Source organism: Pan paniscus, chromosome 12 (assembly GCF_029289425.2).
Source record: "Pan paniscus chromosome 12, NHGRI_mPanPan1-v2.0_pri, whole genome shotgun sequence".
Taxonomy (NCBI): Eukaryota; Metazoa; Chordata; class Mammalia; order Primates; family Hominidae; genus Pan; species Pan paniscus.
The window spans coordinates 67,911,843-67,934,610 of record NC_073261.2 but is presented as its reverse complement, the minus strand read 5'-3'; the positions used below and the strand labels follow the sequence as shown (position 1 = coordinate 67,934,610).

Genomic DNA, 22,768 nt, shown 5'->3' with positions numbered 1-22,768 from the left:
AAATTAGCCGGGCGTAGTGGCACGTGCCTGTAATCCCAACTACTCAGGAGGCTGAGGCAGGAGAATCACTTGAACCTGGGAGGCAGAGGTTGCAGTGAGCCGAGATCATGCGACTGCACTCCAGACACTCAGTGACAGAGCGAGACTCCATCCACCCCCCCAAATAATAATAATATCACATTAAATTAATGTGGGTAATTTAGCTCTTGGCTTTATATATTTGATTAACTTTAACTTGTAAATGTGTGAATATTGTTTCACGGTTGTATAAAACTTTTGAGCATATGGGGGTCTGAGAGAATTCTTTTAAAAACAAAACATTATTCGAGTTCTGAAGTTTAGCAAACTGTGTCCTTTACTAGTTGAGACATTGGACTCTCTTGTCTCACTCCCACTTGTAATGGGGATAATTGATGTGTGTGTGTGTGTGTGTGTGTGTGTGTGTGTGTATCGGCTGCAAATACAGAGCCAAATTAAATGTTAGAGGACCCACGTCCTTTGGTGCCTAATTCAAATCCAAGGGCTTTTGAGCACAGGGAGATGACTTCTAGGTAACCAGGTAACCACTTTCATATATTGAGTTTGTGTCTGAACCCAAAATTTCCATGTGTTAGTCATTTATTCTCATTCGTGGTCTCACTTGAACAATTTCCTGAAGAAAATGTGTATTTTAAAATATGCCTAATTTCTAGAAGTCCCAATAATTGGGAAAGAACTCCTGTTCATTCATTCTGCATTGTTACTTGGGGACAGAGCTGGGACTTGAAGGCAGGAGAACTGAACTCCAGAGCCTGTGTCTGTTGACCTCCTTGCTTTAGAGACTCAAAGATTCTTCATTCTAAAGTGATGACATAAAGACAGTCCCCAGAATGGCTATTACATCATTGAAGTAATGGTGTCATTGAGCTCTAAGAAGTGACAAAGGGAAGTTCTAGTTCTGGGAAGCGCTATTAGGCAGTTTTCTAGAATTTCTCTTTCTCCATCCTTATGTCTTTTTGCTAAATTCTTACCTCCAGCAGTAATCTGACCATGTCGCTAATCTTTTAACTGGAGAAAGCTGTATCAGTGACCTACTGTTGTATAACAGACCGTCCCCAATTTAGTGTTTGAAACAATGATTTATTGTCATGTTCCCATGAATTCACTATTCTGTTCCATGTAGTGTTGGCTGGGATCACTCATGCATCTGCACTCAGCTGGTGGCTGGGCTAGGGTACATTGATTCTTTTCCTCTAGATGGTCTCTGTCTCTCTAGCAGGGTTCTTCAAAGCACAGCAGCTAGATTCCAAAAGGGAGCATTCCAAAAGGACTAACCCCAGTGTGCAAGTGCTTATGGAACTTCTGGTAGCCACAGCAATTTACATGGCAAACCCATGGTCCATGTGGAAGGGGACCAAGACAGTATTCATGCAAAACAGTGTGATTGATTGGGAGCCATCAATGTGTCAGCCTACAAATGAAATGTAGCTATGTACGAATTTCCATTTTTTAATGTATTTTCAAGGAGTGTCGGAATGTGATTACATTTTGTATGTATGTGATTACACATGTGCAAATCTATTAATATAATGTGATCTTGCCTGTTAAAGAGACATATGAGAATCCAGAATAGGCTCAAGAGAAGTTCTACTTGCCCCTCACCCTCTAATTTCCAAACAAATTTCAGTTCATGGCAAGTGACACATGAAATAAACCTGACAATGGACAGGGGAATGGTGTAAACATGCAACATTCAATGTATTAGAAAAAGTTAACGTTATCCTGCACATGTACTCCTGGACTTAAAAGCTGAACAAAGAAAAAGAAAAAATGTGAATATGGACAGTAATTCTAAACAAACAGGGCAGGTATTTAAAGAAATTAATTTTTAAAAGTGAAATTATAGGTTCTTAAACCTAAATTTTGTGCAAAAAAAAAAAAAATCCTTCCACGTATTGGCATATCAGTCCCCCCATTCAAGGGCCTTGATCATCAGTTGTGAAGCTCATTAGTTTCATATCTGATGCCAAGAGAAGTAATAAGGTCCAATCACTGGGAGAAGGTACATATCAAGGTGGGTTTTGCAAGGTGAGATATAGGCTAGAATTTGGGGAAACATGTAAAACTTGGCATGATATAAAAAAAGAGGCCAGGCGCGGTGGCTCCCGCCTGTAATCCCAGCACTTTGGAAGGCCAAGGTGGGCGGATCACCTGAGGTGGGGAGTTTGAGACCAGCCTGACCAACATGGAGAAACCCCGTCTCTACTAAAAATACAAAATTAGCCGGGCGTAGTGGCAAATGCCTGTAATCCCAGCTACTTGGGAGGCTGAGGCAGGAGAATCGCTTGAACCCGGGAGGCGGAGGTTGCGGTGAGCCGAGATCACGCCATTGCACTCCAGCCTGGGCAACAAGAGCGAAAATCTGTTTCCAAAAAAAAAAAAAAAAAAAAACCCACATCGAAAGTGTGGAAAATAATATGATAATAACCTCTGTTAAACTTCCATGAGGGAATAGACTAGACCTAAGTGTAAACAGGTGATTTGATTGGGGTCATTTTGATTGCTTGGCAATACAATTCCTTTCTTTTATATTTAATCAGAATGTTTGTACACCTATTTATTAATTGACCCAGTGGGTAAGACGACCACAGTGACTGGGCTTAGTGTAAATACTCATTAGTTCAGTTCTCTTGATTGGATCAGATGACCCTTTTACCCATACGATCAATACATTATGTGACGCATAAATGGTTCGTCCAAACTTCTAAGGGTGACATTACTCCATTCAACAGTGCTCTCCCCACAGAGAAATAAGCATAGCTAAGGAAATAACTTCTTTTAATGAGATTAATCCCGATGATAACTTAAAAGGCAGTTTTACTGCAAGATGTAGATGACTTTCAAACCTCCTTATTAATTAAAATATTGAATCATTTTTGGTGTCATCAACATGGTGGTTATAAATAGAAGTGAGACTGGGGGAGTAGTTTTTTAAATAAATGAAGCCATAACCCTAGAATTTTCTGCCACGGATTACCCTGAAACTCTTCATAAATTCACCTAGAACAGGATTTAAATGATGCCTGCATTAACCATAGTCAAAACTGGTGATCAAATGCATTTCTACCCACAGAAACTCAGATGAAGGAATGCTGAGCCCTTCTTTCCACCAGGACCTAAATATTTCCTGAAAGTTTGAAACTCGAGGCTCAGAGTCTACTCCTTCCCCAATATTTCTGCAACAATTTTATTGGGACCAGTAATTTATGCAAATGTGAGGCTGAACAGTTGGGCTCCTCTGGGAGCTTTCCACTGTGTTCGTGCTAGTTTGGATCGTGTGTGTGCGTATGCGCGCACGCGCGCGTGGAAAAACCGGGTATTTCCCTAAAGGAGTTTAGTTGACACCGAGAGGTCACTCCCCTGAGGAGCCGGCTGCAGGGCGGTGATTCGCCCCCGGGTTGTTGGCGGCGATTCCGTGCGCCTTCCTGCAGTTGGACATCAGTTATATTTCAGGCTTTCAAAGTAAACGACGAACTCAGCACTTTGGCAGAGTCCAAAATCCGCCAGCGAACTTGGGTGCTAGAGAGTTCGGCGGGAAGAAAAGGTGACTCAGAGATGCAGCGCATTTTTCTGGCACTTTCCACCGAGTATACTCTAATAAACGGGGGAGGGGGAAAGAGGGAGGGAAGGAAAGGAACACCCTCCTCCTCTTCCAGAAACTGCACCTCAGCCTGAAATTTGGGTATTATTTTACCTGTATTTATAAAAACCACCACCGCACTCCCTGCACCAACTACCCAACTGCCTCGACTTCCATTAAAAGCAGCTACTAAGACTAAAGAGAGGGAAAGACTAAGGGCGGGGTGGGGGGAGAGACAAATAAATAAATAAAAGAGAGCGCGAGGGGGGAAGGGGAGAGAAGGGAGAGGGAGCGCCTGGGACTCGAGACGGCGGCAGGTTCAATTAGCTAAACAAAGAAATCATGGCGGATTGTTTACATTTGGCAGCGCCCGGGCTGCGCCGACCGCCGGCCCCGAGCCGCCGCGGGCTCCGAGGAGTCGGCCGAGCTGCTCCCGCGCCCTGGCCGGGTAAGTGACCCCGGCCGCGGGCCCGGGGCGCGGCCGCCGCGCGCGCCACCCCCGCTGCCTCCCCGCCCCCGGCGGCCCCGGAGCACCCCCACCATCCCCTGCCCCCTCCCCCACCGGATCGCCCCAGCCCCCTCCTCTTGCCCCCGGCGCAGCTGGGCTCCGCTTGGATTTCGGTGACGCTGTGGCTCTGTTCGTTTGCTGCTGCTGTTGCTGCTGCTGCTGCTGCTGCTGCAGCCAGGGGGAAGGGGAGGGGAGAGTTGGGGTCGGGGCGGCAGAGCAGTGTGGAGAGCAGTGCCCCTCCACTCGTTTGTTGCCTCTTGGGGTCAGGACCTCCCCGCCTGGGCCAGCCCAGCGGACGGCCCTGGTGCGCGCTCGCCTTGCGCCACCGCCTCCGAGACCCAGGCGGAGCGCGCCACTCAGCCCAGGAGGTGGGGCCGGGCAGTGACCCCGCGCGAAGTGCCAGTGCGGAGGGCGGGGGTGGTTACCGAAAGATGTAATCCCAGGAGGGGCCGCCGCCTTCGCTGTCCCCTACCTGTACCCCCTCTTTATCCTACCTTCCATTCCCCGACCCTTTACTCCCTCTCTTCTCCCCGTTCTTTTCTACTCCCCTCATTGCTTTTCTCAGACCGGCCTTAGGGTTGAGAACCTGCTCAAGAGGTCGCCTTCCAAAGGCTGACCTTGCCAAAGCCACCCACGTCTGTGAGAGCTTTTCCAAAGATTGACTCTTTCCTCGTCTTTGTGGCCCGAGGGTTCACTTTTTTCCGTAGGGTGGAACTCTTTCTCCTACAGAGGCTTTTTAGACGAGTGTCTTTGTGCTGCGGTTGGCACAGCAGTACTAGGATGTTAGGTAATGACAGGGGAGGAAAACAAAGGCAACAAATAGGGGGAAAAAGGGAGGGCAATGTCACCAACAACAGAGGGGGCTTTCTGTGTTCCCAGAAAAGATGGTTTCCTTTGCGGAATGCTTCCAGCATCATCGGCATGCAACTGACATATTTGCTTTGTACAGAGAAAAACAAATTCTTAGGTCCTTCAAGTTAACCTCTATTTTCCTTTCAATAAAACTTTAAAAAAATGTTTAGTGCATTCAGTAGTTTGCTTTTTCTCTTTCTCTTGCTTCCTCTTTCCAGAACCTTAGTTAATATCTGTGTCCTATTTGGGAGAAAATCACAGCCAGGACTAGCTGTGGAACAGAGCAGGACTGGAGTTGGTGACATTTAAGCAGCCTTGACTGGGGGCCAGGGCAACAGAACTAGGCCCAGTTGCTTCTCTTGCATACGTCTTTTTGAGGCTCTGACATCACACTGCTGCTGGGTTGCTAATGCACCATTGTAAATTGTACAATGAATTGCTGTATTACCTGAGAAAGAAAATGCTGACATTAAAAACAATCTTTTTTGCATTATCATAGCAATCATATCTTCTATACAAAAAAGGATTCAAGCGAATTCTTGATTCATAATTTTTATTATACCCTTTGGAAGGCCCATCTGGAATAAGATATGCACGTACTATTTCTCTTCTTCCCCTTGAAGGTGGCAAACACTAGGTGATTGGTTCTCATTTGTCAGATTACACCAAATTATGTCTATTTTTTGCTTAATCACCAAAGCAACTTTCTATCCAGCTCACTACATGTTTAGTAAAGCAAAACTTATTTCACAATTACTATTTGGCAGGTATAGCCCATCACCTTACCATCCCACTACTCAGTTCTTTTTGACCCATTGACATTTTAAAAAGTAAGGTTTATCTTCAGAGAGCAGAATAGAAATGGGAGTGGGTAGCGAGTCTTAGCTAACTCAAGAACTCAGGACTTACTGGAGTCAGAAGCTTTCAGTGAAGATTGCACATGTGTATTTTCAGTTGTGTGGACATGAGAAACACAAAGCTGGTGGTTTCATAAAGAGCTTCTACCCAGACACTTAACTCACCTGTTAGCTTGAGATCCCGTTACTCAGTAACCCCAAGCACATTCTCATAAATGGATTTTATGTTGACTCCCTGTCCATATCAGTTCAGAGATCATAATCATGGAAGAAAGTGAATTGGCTTCCACAATGACTTTAACAGAAGTAGAAAGATCAGCCTATGGGTTATAGATCTTGCTGACCCATTAAGGGTCAGTAAATTAGTAGACTGCACTTGAGTTGACACTTCTGATCCCAACTTAATGTGTTGATTAACTCATGGCTGCCATCTTCATTATGGGCTATTAGCACATTGTTAAGCCTGATCTTAGAGTAAGAAATTGTTTTTATGTTTACTTTTTGGTTCCCAAGGTTAGTCAATATTCATTATGGCCTTACTGTTTTTCTTTAAACTGAGGAGGTTAAATAAGTCCTTCTATAGAGAAAAGAAAATTTAATACTATATATATGAATTTGGGATGCAAAATATGGGATGGAAGAATTTTGCAATATACACAAATATATCGTTAGAAACACCATCTCCAAATGTAAAAATACTTATTATATATATACATATTAAGGAATTTGAATCTACATCTTTCTCATTGGTAGCTAGCATCCTTTCTTACTCTTGTGTGTGCATTTGAATGACAGACAAATTTAATGTATGATATTTAAACCTCCAATGCTGGTTTCTGGAAATTGCTGTGTAGAAATAGTCAATGCCTAAGTCTAGACCTTGTCTACTAGTAAGTGTAAATTGTAGGCTCCAGTGAGGCAGATATTTGTGATCAGTTTAAGCTAGAAATCAATCTCTAGACTGCATTATTACATCCATGAAGCATTTCTTCTTTCCTGGTTTTCCTGAAGTTTCAAGGTAGTTGCAGTCCTGGTAGTCTGGGTATCATCAGTAAGTACTCTGTAGTCTCACCATTTAGTAATCAGTATGTCAATAATGCTGGGAAAACTGCTTAAGAAGCTCGCAAGATTTATACTCCCAACCATGTAATAGATAAGAGTTGCATAGGTCGTTCCACATGGAACTTCATTCCAAACTCAATCTGTTCTTGTGTCAGCTAGGCCCCAAAGTAACAATTTCTGGTAGGGGTTTTTGGATCTATTACTTGGCAAACATTTATTGAAACTCAAGCAAAAACAAAATGTAATGAAACCCATTAGTCTACAGAAAAATATAAGGAGAATTGGGATATTTTTCTGCCTCTGAAATCAAGATGAAGAAGGGTGTTGAGGAAGCCTGATAGTATCAATAACAAAGGAATGGTCCCCCAAATCATGAGAGGCCACTGAATTTGTCAAAGAGGAGGTCATTGATAACCTTACCATGGGCATTGACTGAGGGTGTAGATCGGAGGGCAAGATTGTGGGAGGGTAAAGAAGAAGAAGATGGTGAGAAAGCTATGATAGATAATATTAAATTTGAATATCTCAGGATGACATTCTTGAAAGGTACTATAGTTGGCAAATCCTCTGTTCACAAGGCCAGTCTCAGAGAAAATAGTATCTTAGTAGAAACTAAATTTTAAAAGTGTTAAGTACATTAAAAACTCTATAGCAAATAAAAGCCGAGGAAGGCACCTGCCTTCAAAATTAGCCACATTGTCGGCATTAAAAGCCTGTACCAACAGGTAATCCCCTTGAATCATCTTCTTTAGTCGTTCAGGGACACATGGCTGCAGAATTGTGATCTGCTGAGTACAAGTCTCCAAGCTGTAGGGTACACAGATTATTTTTGGTTTTAAAGTGTTTGAGCCCATTATTACTTGAAATTCAATGTCCTTTGCACTTGCTTCCTCCCTTATTTCATTTCCTTAAGCCCTGCCAAACTGCTTTTGTAACCATGTAGCCTTTCTACAAATTATCTTGGTATTTAAGGGAAGTTTTTTTCCTTTTAAGGGTGGTGGTGCATCTGGTGTCGTTATCTTTAGAGTTAGAGGATGTGCTGTCAGCAGACCCCTTTCTGAAACACCTGACTACACAGCCCACCAGAGAGATAGCAATGTTTATTGTCTGTCCTGCCCTTTCAGGGACTGAACTGAAGCTGTAATACATAAAAACATTGTAGGTTTTAAACTTACAATGTGTAAATATAAAGTGAATTATTTAAAATTGTCTGGCAAGAGTTTACATATAGGTATATGTAAAAGAGGGAGACGTAAAAGCAAAACATTTGGCTTTTATTTGAATGCAATCTGTAGTTTTTTTTTTTTTTTAATAAGAATTTGGCTTAATTAAGGTGGCTTTGTGGTATGCTGTGTGCTTGGAGCAGGAATGGGAGACCAGCAAGGGCTATGAGTCACAGGCTGTGAAAAACAAAGTGGGGCAGCAAAACATTCCCCTTCAACCCAGATCTTCACCCCTGCCCATCTCAGGCTAAACAGCAATATCAACAACCATGGCCATAGAGGTAGGCCAACTCAAATCAGTAGAATCTGCATCAAGGAAAACAGAGTAGACAGTATGTCAAAGGAGCAGCAGCTCTTGTCATCGCTGGGTTTTCAGATACATAAATCAGAGAGCTCTGTGCCAGTTAGTACCAGAGCTAGTGGAAGCAGAATCTTGTTGGAGGAAGAGGCTGGCTGAAGTTCACTGAGAGGCCAAAGTCCCAGTCTTGCTTGCACCTGGGCTTTATTGCTACCAGAATACAAGCTAGGAACCAGGTAGATGTGTCAGAGAGCTAGGTAGACTTCATGTGGAGATTAGGTGAGGTGTGGGTATTTGGGCTTTGCTCTCACTCCAGAACCCTTTGTTTAGGGGCAGCAGACCCAACCCCTCTTGCCAAATCCATTTCTACCAATGGGTTAGAGTGTTTATTGTTCTATTATGTCTCTGCTGTGCATGTTTATGGAAAGAGGTGAAGACTGAGTATGGCTGCAAAGATTGGATAAACAGGGTAGAAAATGACGGGGACTGATAAAATGGAGTAACCCAATGAGACTGCAGAATTAACTAAAATTAAATTATATTATTTTATATTTATTATAATATAATTATGATATAATATTCCATAAGTACAGTATCTGAAAACAACAACCATATGCTCAGATAAAATCATGGGTCTGAGATTATATATTTTCAACAATGCACTGAAAGTTAACTTTAACTTGCTCTTAATTATGTCAGAATTCCTATATCAAGCCCTTGTGTGTGTCACAACTCAATGAAATTTTAAAATTCGAGAATATACTCATACAACACATTTGACACATAACCATCCTTTCCAAATGAAAGACTCTAAATATAGTCCAGGTGAAACTGAGCACTGGAAAGAGACAGTGAGTTTGACAATGGCATTCTATTATTAGTTGCCATAGTTTCCACTGTAACAACACATTTCTTTAATTATATCTTTCTGAGGACATCACGTAAGATTTAACAGGATTGATTAAATGACAGTAATTTTCTGGCTAAAACAAAACAACAAATATCAAACATCTTTACCATCTCATAATTAAAGAATGGAAGAATGATATTCCATATATATAAGAGGCTCTATGAATCTCTAAGAATATCACTCAATCAAGAACACAGACAGAACTCAACATATTAAACATTCAGATCAACATCTGAAAAATCAATCTTAATTTCACTTTTTATGTGTATTAGTTTTCTATTGCTGTTATAAAAAAATTACAACAAACTTCGTGACTTAAGACAACAGAAATTTATTATCTGACAATTCTGTAGGTCAGAGCTCTGATACACATCTTGACTAAAATCACGGTGTCACCAGGGTCTTAGTTTTTTCTGAAGGCTCCTGAGGAAAATCCATTTTCTTATCTTTTCCAGCTTCTAGAGGCCACCCACATTCCTTGGCTCAGAGCCCCCTTCCTCCATCTTCAAAGTCAGCAGTGTTGGATGTTTCTGACCATTCTTCCATAGTCACGTTTCCCTCTAACTACAGTTGAGAAAGGTTTCCTGCTTTTAAGCAACCATGTGATTTGATTAGGCACACCCGGATAGTCCAGGATAGTCTCCCTCTCTCATAGTCTTTAACCTTAATCACATTTGCGGAGTCCATTTTGCCATAGAAAGTTTCATATTCACAGGTTCCAAGGATTAGGATGTAAACACTTTTGTTGCCCTATTATTCTGCCTAATCTTTAATTCTGCTTTCTTCTTAACCATGTTAGAATTTAATTCTGCTTTCTTCTTAACTATGGCCTATGTTAGGCCACTCTAGAAGCAGTGGCCAAGGCAAGGATCCCAGTGCCTTTGAAGTTTAAAAATACAAATTTCTTTGGGAGTAACACCAAAAAATGCTGATAAGGGAGTGGAGAGAAGAGACAGGAAATTAAAGAAATACAAGATAAGGTGTATTAACAAGCAAGTTACCACTGGGATATTCTGAGAGTTAGTGTAAGACTAAGAGTTATTCTAATGGAGGAGTGAGGAGTTTGTGGCATTTGTCCTCCAAATCTCTATCTTTATTGGTTTGAGCTGCTTCTAAGGGTATTATCTCTCTGGCATTGCTGGCTTGTCCTACATGTGGGCCAAGCATATTCCCCCAGCCAGGCTGAATACCTCAAGCAAAGATTATAGGTGTTCACAGCAAGCAGCTTTCAGTGTGAAGAAATGAGTGCTTGGAGTTTATGTGTGGGGCACCCATGGCTCTGCTACCCCACCCCCCAGATTTAGTTATTCACTAAGTCTTACGTTTTGTTATTCCTACATTAATTTCTTTGCACTTTCCTCTTTCTAGTACTACAATTGAGATCAGCCTTTCTGCATCAGTCTACTAATCTGTTCTATTCCACTCTAATTTGTGCTATATATGGCTCAAAATTTGTCTTCCTGAAAAATATGGCTTTTAGAGTATTACTTAGACAAGCAAGCAAAGAAAAGTCTCCACTGATTTCTCATTAGCTGTAGGAAAATGTAAAAAGAGAAGTCTTCAGCCTAGCGAGCCCTCAGGTAATTCCATTCTAGCCACATGATACCTTATCTTTGTCAATTCTTATGCTTATACTGTCCTATATATATCAACTTTACCCTGTCCCTGGAGACCGGAAGTATTAATCCAATTTGCCTAACTATGCTTTTGTTTTGTTCATAGTCCTTAAGTCTTCAGATCTAAGCCTGGCTGATATGGAACTTTTCACCTGGCCCAGGTGAGACATTCTTGTCTCATTACTCATTACTTGTCTTATCACTATTTTTGAGCCCATCTTATGATTTCCTTTCCTCTTGCTCTTGATCATAGAGTTTCCTTTTCTAGGCTAATGGTCTAATACCTGCCATCCTTGAAGGTTCGAATCAAACCTTTCCCTTCTTTATTTAGCCTTCCATTAACCCATCCCAGCTGGAAGTGAGGTATCTCTCTTCTCTGAAAGCTTTAAAACTACTATTTTAGCTTTTATTATTTTGTGTTCATAATTTTAGCTATCTTTTCATAGAATGTAAGTTTAATCACTTCAGACAGGTTCTAAGGTCTTTGAAGATAACAGAATATCATACTCTCTTACCTCTCAAATCCTAGAATATTTTGATTGTAGTATGTACTCTTTAGCTATTTGTTGATACATTTGTCAGACACAAGTAATCTGTTTTGGAAAAGTGTGCACAGTATATTTCAAAGTGAAAACTAATAAAGAAAAAATAATCAGTATTTCAGTGATGTGCTACTGTTGCGCTACAAAGCAATTCATTACTTGAGTTAAATGATAAAAAATCTAATTCTCTTTTTTCTTACTTCAGCAAAGCAATTTTTTTAAAGTTAAAGAAACCAACACATTTAAAACTAAGATATCTTAAAAGTATGAACAAGTTTGGATGTTTCTCCTCTATTCTTAACCTAGACCTAAGAGATGTGGTGAGGATGACAAAGTCCTGTTCCATTTTGAAAACTGCTGAAACACCCTTAAAAAGCATTAGTACTTTTTTATTTAAAATTTTCAAATTTCCAAAACTAATTTAAAAAGAATCTAGGATACGGCTTTACTTGCAAAGCATATATATTCAGTGGCTTCTTGGATGCTGGTGTTTCCATTCTTCATTGGGGGAAAAAATAAATGCTCCATTTTCATTTTGATCTCCTTTGTCAAGTGTGAGGCCTGCAAAAGGTTGGGAAGCATGGCTAATTATTTGTTATGGTATCAGCATAGCTTTTCTTTTGTGCATAATTTTACACCTCAGAGCCTGTGCTTTGGGGTGCTTTTTCAGTGTTGGAAATAGAACTTCACAGTGCCTTTAATCAGGCTCTTTGGACCAACAGGCATTGTAGTACTACCAGCAGAATAGGACAAAGTTACCTGCCAAGGGGAGCATCCTTTGTTATCTCCGACCTCATTAATACCAATCAATTGAGTTAACAATCAACACATACTGCTTGGATTACTCAACCCTGGTTGTTTAAAAATACTCATGCCTGAGCCCCACCTGCAGACATTCCAAGGTCTGATCTGTGTTCTGGGCATCTGAATTTTGAAATTAGCCCTAGGTGATTCTAAAGAGCAGCCAAAACTAAAAACCACAGGTCTGATCCCTACTGTCCCCCGAAGCCTGATAGAATATGGATATCATGGATTATAGAGCTTATAGATAATATAGAAATCATCTAATCTCCTCTCTGATCTGAAACAATTTATGAGCTGAGCAAGCAGATCTGGCAATATTAAGAGAAGTAACTCATACAACAGGAGTCACGGCTAAACTTCAGGTCTCCTAACTTATGGGCCATAGTCCTTCCCTACTTAAAGTATGGTCATGGGACCAGCAGTGTCACTTGGGAACTTATTAGAAATGCAGAATTTTAAGCCCTACCGCTGATCCCCTGAATCAGAATCTGTTTTCAACGAATTCCCCAGGAGACTCGAATTCACATACTTTTGAGAAGTGTTCATCTTTACCGTTGCTTAACTATCGTCTCTTATAGGTTAGAATCTTGTTTATCTCTGTATCCTCAACATCTAGCACAATGTCTGGGACATGTGCACTTTAAATGCATTTTTGCTATGAAAGATGTTAGACATGTACTTTAAAACATGTATTCTTTGAATAGATGAACTTTATTATACTTTCCATATACTGTTTCATGTTTCATCTTTATGAGCCTTTATTGTGTACTTTAAGTACACTTATTTTGTACTAGGCATTGTAACTACGAAGGTAATACATAGAGTTAGAAACACAATGGAAACAGTGTGGCATAAGAGCCCACAATGGAAACAGTGTGGCATAAGAGCCCACAATGTTTGCCATGGGAATGTGAAGAAAGAACACTGGGTTTGGGTCTTCGGGTGGTCTTGGGGTTTGAAGGGCAAAGCTGACTTCGGATAGCTATTAGGAGCCAGCCAGATGATGGAGATGAGGGATGCAGGTAGCACTGCTCAAAGGGTGGTTTAAGAAGAGACAGCAGCCTAGGCAAAGACTCAGAGATACCTTGTGCATCAAAATAGAAGGAAAACTACACTTAAGAGTGGCTACTCTTGAGAATCCAGTAGAAGGATGACTGGAGGTGGGGTGTAGGGAAGAGAAGAGGGTTCCTGTGTTTCTTATCCACCTGGATTTAGATGTAAAGGAAAATATTTAGAAAACCAAGGAACAGCCCAAAATTTTACAACTCGGAAATATCAATATTAATTGCATGTGAACTGAGAAATGCCTTACAGTCCAGAATTTTTTTTTTTTTGAGATGGGGTCTTACTCTGTCTGTCACCCAGGCTGGAGTGCAGTGGCATGATCTTGGCTCACCGCAACCTCCGCCTCCTGGATTCAAGCAATTCTCCTGCCTCAGCCTCCTGAGTAGCTGGGATTACAGGCATGTGACACCAAGCCCGGCTAATTTTGTATTTTTTTTAGTAGAGACAGGGTTTCTCCATGTTGGTCAGGCTGGTCTTGAACTCCTAATCTCAGGTGATCTGCCCGCCTCAGCCTCCCAAAGTGCTGGGATTACAGGCAAGAGCCACGGCACCCGGCCTACAATGACAGGATTTGGAGATCTTGTCATTGTGCTTTCCTGGTCTAAATCCTCAGAACTGCCTAGCATTCACAATCAACAATAAGCAAAGAGCAGTCCACTTCAATCCAGACAGAATCATATAATTCCATTACCTTCAAAGTACCTCTCCTTTTCAAATGAGACTGTGAGTCTAAAGAAGCATTGTCCAGTAGGGTAACTACTAGCCACTTGTAGCTGTTGAGCTTTTGAAATGTGGTTAGTCTAAATTGAATGGTGCTGTAAGTGTAAAATGCGTACCAGATTTGGAAGACTTATGAAAATAATGTAAGATATCTCAATTTTTTATATCAATGACATACTGAATTGGTAATATTTTGGATACATTGGGGTAAAAATATATTAAAATCCATTTTACCTGTTTCTTTTCACTTTTTTAATGTGAAAATTAAAATTATATATGTGGCTCACATTATATTTCTGTGAAAAGAGTTGGCCTAGATTATTTAAACCTGAAGATGCCACCAAATAATGACGTTTCTTTTCTTACCCTGGAAACTCACTCCCATCTTCTACCCTGGTAACTGACTCCATATGGGGCTCCAGAAGCCTTGGAAGTGGTTTTAGCTTTTAAGTTGTAGAGGTAAAGTTTTTTAATAATTGTGTCAAGTTGGGATAAAGTAAAATGAATAACAGGTAAAATTTTGCCTTTATCAAGTATTTCAAATTTTTTATTTTAGTATATCTCTTAAACATCCCTGCAGTTATTTTTATTTAATGGTTATGCAAGTTTATGACTTGTCCAACTCTTTCCCTCTGAAGCCTGAATAAAATGCCATTGTCAAATACACCCTTTCTAATCTGTGTTATTTGACATACAGTAGGTAGGACAGAGCTTTAGGTTCTATTTTCACTTCAGTGCAGATGTGAAAGTTCCAGTTAATGAGAGCGTAGTGTAAGTGTTTGTGTTTCAGGAAGAAAAGGCTCCCTGAATCTGCCTTAAAGCTTTAGATATTCTGTACAGGGAATAAAGTGATAGGCTCAAATTAACTGTGGCCAGACAGATCCACATGATATGAATATAAATGTTTAAGTTTTGTTCGAATTAAGGTTCTTGGTATCAAGGAAAGTGCTTTCTCACTAGGCAAGTCAGAATCACTGTATCTTACTCCTCTGCTGGGACATATAGTATGGGTTTTGCATTGAACTCAACTATGAGATTTTATTCAATTCCCTTATTTGGATACATTTAAAGGTAGCTTCAGTAGTCTAAAATTTTCAGTCCACATTTTTGGGGGCCTTCATAAATCTTTCCTGATTACTTTACATCAATGGTGATGTGGTTAATTGGAAAAAAAATATGGAGGATAGAATGTGAATTTTAGAATCAGCAGACAGGTTTTAATGCCTCACCATTTGGTGATTAGAAGCAGGTCACTTCACCAAAAAACAGCTTTCTGAAGGATAATTACCTTGAATTGTATTTCTCCAAAAATTACTTCTCAGAAAGTCAATTCACCAAAATCCAATTTCCCTACTGAACACTTCATGGAATGATCAATTTGCCAAATCACTGCTTTATAAAACTTTCCTTCTATTAGGTTTCTTAAAGTTTGTAGCAAATCCTGCTGTATAAGGTGACTGTGGCAGCTTTGGGAGATAATTTAGAGTTTTAGTTTAGTTTAGTTTGGTTTTAGTTCTTCTTAGAACTGCAGCCATTTTACATTATAGCTTATGTATTTTGAATCACAGTGTTGTGTTGTCTTAAAATCAAGGACTTCTTAAATCATAAGGATAAGGTGAGTTCCCGTCATCTAACTCATTTTTAATCTAACCCATTGTCTTTTATACATTTTTGATTCACAGATTTGCTAACTGAATGAATCAAATGGATTACTTGTAATATATTTTAAACATACGCCTGAAATGTGAAACATACAGGAAATGACATTTAGCTGGTTTGGACTGACAAATGTGCTACAGAATTGCTGGGCTGAAATGGCTAGGGCAAAATTAAAAAGTAAACTAAAACTAGGACTAAACACAATTAAACTAAATATTCAAAATATCATTAAGGGTATTGAACCATCCCATGCAATTTGCTAGAAATTTTATAAAATGCAGAAAGTTTATGGCTTCTATCCCTTTGGTATGTTAACTTGGTACTGGTTTGTAGGAAGATTTGAGATGAAAGACAATAGCATTGTAAGTGGTAGAAAATAAGCTGGAATGCCAGAAGGGATTTTATAATGGACCATGTAATTGAGACCTCAAATTTGATGTATACTAATTACCAATACAAAGTGAATTTAAATTCCTAAAAATTGTTGCCATGAAGATAAAATGAAAACCAGTCAACTAAAACTAGAAATAATATTTGGAAGCTTTAATTACTATGAATAATATTAATTGCTTTAAAAGTTGGACATAGTTTAAAGAAATAATTTCTTGGTAAATTCAGCAAATTGGCCATTCTTCATATTTATTATTTCGCAAATTGGCCATTTGATGAATAGATTTTTAGCAAATTGATCTAAAAGTGTACGATTTGTAGTAAGTTTGGTAAACTGTTCTAAATCTCACTTGCTTTACTCTATGAATGCGGATGATAGGGAGTATATGAGAATTAAATGAGGTAACTTAGGTACAGCACCTTATACATAACTTAACAAATGTTATGTCTTTATCCTTGGAGTGAGATTCCACCTGTGACTTAGCCACTAACCAGCTGTCTACCAAACCATGTCAACTTTTCTGGGCCTTAGCCTTCTCAACTTTATTATTATTATTATTATTTCGGGATGGAGTCTAGCTCTGTCACCCAGGGTGGAGTGTAGTGGTGCGATCTCAGTTCACTGCAGTTTTTGCCTCCCAGGTTCAAGTGATTCTTCTGCCTCAACCTCCTGAGTATCTGGCACATGCCACCACACTTGGCTACTTTTTTGTATTTTTAGTAGAAACGCAGTTTGGCCATGTTGGCCAGGCTGGTCTCAAACTCCTGACCTCAAGTAATCCACCTGTCTCAGCCTCCCAACGGGCTGGGATTACAGGCGTGACCCACTGTGCCTGGCTAGCTTTCTTAACTTTAAAGTGAAGGGGTTTGACTAAATTATCTTGAGGATCTCGTTCCAACCAAAGAATTCTATGATGCTAAACACAAAGAAACAAATACCTCAAACCCTGGCCTGCTTAGATTTCAAAACTTCTGAGGTCTGGGTTCCATAAAAGGACAGAATTCAAGGGTTAAGGTAACTGGGTCACTAGTGCTAATTATGAAGAGCCTCTCTGAGTTGTTTGCTTGGACTCTGAATATTTGGTGGTCCCAGGACTCCCAAGGTGATGTGCTCTTCAACACTTCTGAGAAAAAACACGTTTGGTCCTATCTAAGCCATGAATTGAGGAGGGAGACGAGCTGACTATGTTGGTTTCTTGCAGATGTCCAAGTATCAGTTCATTCTCCAAGGAGAGCTCCCTCACTGGTGTACCTGGGGCATAGGAGTATTCTAGGCTGCCTGAGGGCTGCCTGAGCACCTACTAGAATGCTAACTAAGCATGAGTGACCTGTTGGTTTCTGCCCCTATCCACTCCACCCTGGTCTTTTTTTTTTTTTTTAACTTATCAGTATTGCACATTTATTCGCTATACTCAAAGAGCCTCTCTTTTATTAAAAGTAAATAGCATACGTGTAACTGTATTACAGCCCCTGAACATGTCTGTGCAAAGCAAGTCCTTTTTCTGACTGGAGCACACTTTACTTGTGAATCCAAATTAGAATAATAAATAAATAACTTTTTTTATAGCAGACCAACAAGCTTCTGTTGAAAATAGCTACTGCCTAATTTAAAATGCTATAGAAAAATTTGATTCTTTCTTGATATTTTATGATGTTAGAGGTTCTCCCCCCACACAGCAAAGTTTACAAATATACTGTGCATCCAGCTAATACTACAGCCTTAGAGTAACTGCATTTTCCTACATAATTTTAAGCCTAACTTCAGGAGTTCTAAACAAAGTAAAAAGCACATACATTTCCATCCATAAAATACAGCACAAATCTCACTACATTTTCTCAGGGGTAAAGAAAGAAGTATCTCCATGCTCTGGGAACCATTGACAGAACATATTGCAATCTTTTCATTAAGTTCACACTAAATGAGGATTTAACGCATGGGCAAAACATTCCATCCCTAGAGGTTCCAGTGCCCATAATCCCACCTTGAAAATATCTCCATATTAATTGTTGCAGCCAAGTGGACACGGAGTTTTACTGCTTGGCACTCCTACTTCACAGATAACTAACTGCAATCATGGAAACCTTGGTTTTTTATTTTCTAATACATCCTTATTCGAGCAAATATTTCATATATTCCTTTAAACCCAGAAAATCCATGTGGATCAAGCTAAACAGTAATGCCTTTAATGTATTTTGATCTTAACTGTATGACTTTTAGAATATTTATAAATACATGTACTTCTGTTAGACACATGTATCTGTACTCTGCTTTAAAATTTGATATCTGAAAATTCATATTTCAGAAACTGATAAATTGCAAATTGGTCATCCACATTACTAAAAAACTAGCTGAGGCTTCCTTTAAGAAACTGTATCCCTAGTTAATTTAAAATATGATCCAATGTATAAGTATTTTGTTTTCCCATCACTCCTGGGATGCATTTATTGTTTAAAGTGAGGTACACCTGGATGAAATGAATGTTTATAAGTTCTGGCTTACCTTTTCCATTTCTGTGCCTCAGGCTGTTAGCTGCCGAAGTCCTACTTTCTCTAAAATCATGTACTTCAGCCATTTAATAAACTCATAATAAGTGAGTTTCCCAAATAACCATTGGGACATATTTTACACTCATTTTCTTAAAACAAAGAAAATAAAAATTTCCTATGTAGTAAATCCCTCACTACTCACAATTCTACCTCACAAATAAGAAGAGCTTAGTTGTTTCCAGAGACTGTACACAGTTTGCAACTCTGGCATGGTGGAAAATCCTGGCACATGAACAGCCAGTAGGAGCAATGTGCCAGTTTTGAATTGTTCACTGTTTTTATTATAGGTTCTAGGTTTCAGATGAACAGGAGCCTCCTATTGCTTTTATAGCAGGATATTAAATTGTAGCCTCTGGCAGGAGGCACCTGCCCTCTTCCTGGCATGCTGTAGTCAGTCTTTGGCCATGTGGTACTCTAGTGTAATGTATATTTTGTGTTTTGCTCTACATGGGAATTTAAACATAGCGGAACACAATCTCTCCCTGAAGGTATGCAACCCTTGGTGTCAGGTCTTGATAAAGTCTTCACACTACCATACTAAAATTCAATGTGTATGGAAGGTCCTGCCTTCCACAGAATGTTTTTAATGGTAGAATGAAATAAAATTTTATGAGCATCTTAGACAAATGTATATAATATCTTGTTGCCTTTGGATAGAACTTTCCTGATAGCTCCTTTGCCCTGGCTGTCTGTTCTGTTGACCACACATGATGATGTGTTTAAGTCCACCTAGTATTTGGAGAATTAATCATATATATATATATACACTGATTCCTTGTCCGTGCTCTGCAGGCAGATCAGTATATTCTCCCCCAGATTTAAAACTAAGAGTATTGGAAGTAATTAATAATCTTTGAATATACTGTAAATCTTTGTCATTTATTGATGAATATTCAATCATATATTTCAAAAAACTGGAATGTACAAGTAGTACAAAGTTTTGCTCTTATAATTTCAGTACAGAGCAATGATTTAGTCTGTTATTAAAATAAAAGGCACAACTTTAACATCCTTAGTTTTAATAGCGTGATCTGAAGTTTATTTTGATGGCATTTCTCTTGAAGTTCCATCTTCTAGAATTGTCTAGCTGAGCTTACAACTTACTACTCAGTTAAAAAGAGTAATTAAATCTGTTAATGCACAATTGTGGAAGTATGGATGGCTTTTTGAAATGCGATATATTTAACCTTTACCTTATTTATTAAATCATGAAAACAGCTCACAGGATTAGAATACATCTTAAAGTTTTCTAGCCCAACCACCCTCATGATACTTATCTCTAAATTTTTTGCCAAACTATTCTTCATAGGTGTACCTCAGTTGTAATGAACCACCTCAGGATTGGCCTCCTACCAGATGTGCCAAACAATGCCGTTCCCTGCCCCCAATCCCAGAGTGCTGCTTACATACTTGATTAAGAGAAAGTTTTGGCATCTTCTGAACCTAGAAAGAGGTCTCTTATTGATTGTTAATTGAAGATGTGTCCGTTAATTTTAAGCTTTAAACACCTCATGTGCCCTTAGCAATTAGACTTTTGTTTCTGACTTCCTCAAAATCTACATTAAAAGACATTCAATAATTGGAATGTGAAATGATGTAAGAGGTAGTGGTGTGCTGAAATAGGCTCCTACCTGCTTGTATGGCTCACTAGTTGAGTGACATTGAGTTAAGTGACATCCCTTTGGTAGCTTGAAATCAGCCATGGTGGGAGCATTTACACCACGGAAAATGGCGAGTGATTTAAATCCCCCTCACTCCAGCCAACTGTTAAACATTTACCAGTATACTACTGCATAAGGAGGTGTACATAATTGAATATTAAAGGAGATAACAGGTAAAATGCATGTCAGATACTCTGCCTTAAAGAAACCAGATGAATTAAGAGGTTCTGGCTTTAAAAAATAAATATTATGGTAATGTAGATAACTGAAAAAATGAAAGATAAAAGAACCTTAAGCTAGAGACTATTATAAAAATATCCCGTCTCTCAAAATGACTTGTTCTCTTTGGGGTCAGTTCTCAAAATGACTTGTTTTCTTTGGGGTCAGTTTTTTATAACTTCTTCAGGAAACTTGAAAATTTACTTAGATTACTTGCAAAAAAAACACTTTTCTTTGCAAATATTCTATATGGAGGAATCACCACATAGTTTTGGATAACTGAGCCATGAACTGAAAGTCTCTGAGTTGACTTGCAGAAGCATTTTACAAAGTAATGATACCCACTTTTAAAAAATCTGTGATTACGTATGGATGTGATAATCTGTAGCAGCACTATCAGATAAATAATACATATTTAAAAAATTTCTGTAATTACATGTTTACCCGATAGGCCAGAACGACTCTGTCCCAAGGAGCTGTTACAGACTGAGTAAATAATACATGTTTTAAAGTCCATAATTACATATGTAAACGATAGACTATCGAGTAAATAATGCACATTTTAAAAAGTCCATAATTACATATTTACATGATAGTCTGTAAATTCTGTAATTACTTATTTACACAATAGACCATAACAGCTGTTACAGTCTATTATGTTAACTCTCATAGAATTATATTATGGATTTTTAAAAACACCATAAAGAACCTAAGGAATGAGATGATAGCAATGAAATAAAATATAAACTTCCACTTATTATAGCTCTCTCAAAAGAGGAGAATTTTGAGTTCAGGTGAAACTCATGACTGATACTTTATCAGTAATTTCTGACTTAAAATTTATTCACAAAAATATAGGTTAAGGAATCAAAGGATGAGGAATAACTGGGCAGTATGTATTAGGCCAAGTTTTTAAGCATTTCCAAGGATAAAACTTACTCTTAGTGGCATAAATAAAGACTTGTATGTAACTTTTATGTTTTTTAGACCTCTCATAAAATTGCAGTGGAGCATAAAAATGAAAACTGTATTTGTGTCTTTTATGTATTATTTAAGTATAGTAGAATTAAAATACTGTAGAATATTCTCTGGTTTATACCTAATGATAACATGTTGGGGCATATGTGTGTAGGCTATATATAATGATAACATATGCATTTGTGTGTTTTTTGTGGGAATTACAGTTGCTTTCTTGACCTTTTAAGGGTCCTCATGGGTTAAGGATTCATACCATACATTTTATGGCTCAGCTTCTGAATTTATTCTAAAGTTAAATACAAGATCAATGCAACTAAATGAAACTTCTATCCGTAATGACTACTAAATAGCAAGGCTCAATCAAGCAAGTTAGAATCTGTCATTTAGTGATATTGGACCACATATTCTTAGTTACAAAACATATTATGGGAGAAACCTTTGATCCTATTTGTTAGGTATTATTTTGTAAAATATTTGACAGCTTAAAGTAAGTGAGTGCTTGAGTTTCAGAGAACTGTTGTACAAAAGTTAATCTTCACATCTCTTAAAATTTATTTTCATTTCACATTTGAGCTGTAGACCCCTGACACGTCTCAGCAATACTGTGGACAAAGTTATTTAAACCAGGGGCTTTCAAATTTCTTTAAATACAACTCCTGATAAGAAATATTTAATGTTAGTACCCAGTATGCACATACATATATACCAAACTTTTACAAAACCATACATACTCTTATGAAATGTAATATACTCTGATATCTGTTCTTTTGTATTCTATTCCATTGTGTAAAAATGCTGGTTGTAACTCACCAAATTGATTTCATGATCTACAAATAGGTCACATCTGCAATTTGAAAAACACTTAACACTGATTTAGAGAATGCTTTTTTCTTTTCTTTTTTTTTTTTTTTTTGCTGGAGTACGCAGGATTTCCTTACTTTATACTAGGTAGACAAAATCTGGTTACATTTGAGATGAAATGTTTTATTGGTGGATCATATTTGTATAATCTAACAAAAATGGCTCATTATTCATGAGTCCAGAAATATATTAAAATATTATAAATTTTTCTCATATATGTCTAGTTTTAAAGATCTTGAAATAGAGCATCCTAGTATATATTATTCTAGAGTTGTGGTTATTACTGAAACTGTAGAAATTATTTAATGGGAGCTATACAGAGTGATAAATCAGATACTCAGAATGTCCTGCTTGAGAAGGGATTTATTTCATGGGTA

At 38.7% G+C, this 22,768-nt stretch overlaps 1 protein-coding gene across 5 annotated transcripts in view; it reads left to right on the top strand.

The window, feature by feature from the left end:
- The first annotated feature begins 1,218 nt into the window (after window positions 1–1,218).
- Window positions 1,219–22,768, top strand: part of LOC117979156 (uncharacterized) — an 830,677-nt gene continuing 809,127 nt past the window's right edge. For 2 of the 5 annotated variants that reach the window (XM_055107911.2, XM_055107909.2), the window contains exon 1: window positions 3,614–4,067. The gene's annotated coding sequence lies outside the window, so the exon portion shown is untranslated. Of the gene's footprint in view, window positions 3,584–3,613; window positions 4,068–22,768 lie in introns of those variants that run through there. The other 3 variants (XM_055107910.2, XR_004669838.3, XR_008624352.2) reach the window with 3 other exon arrangements.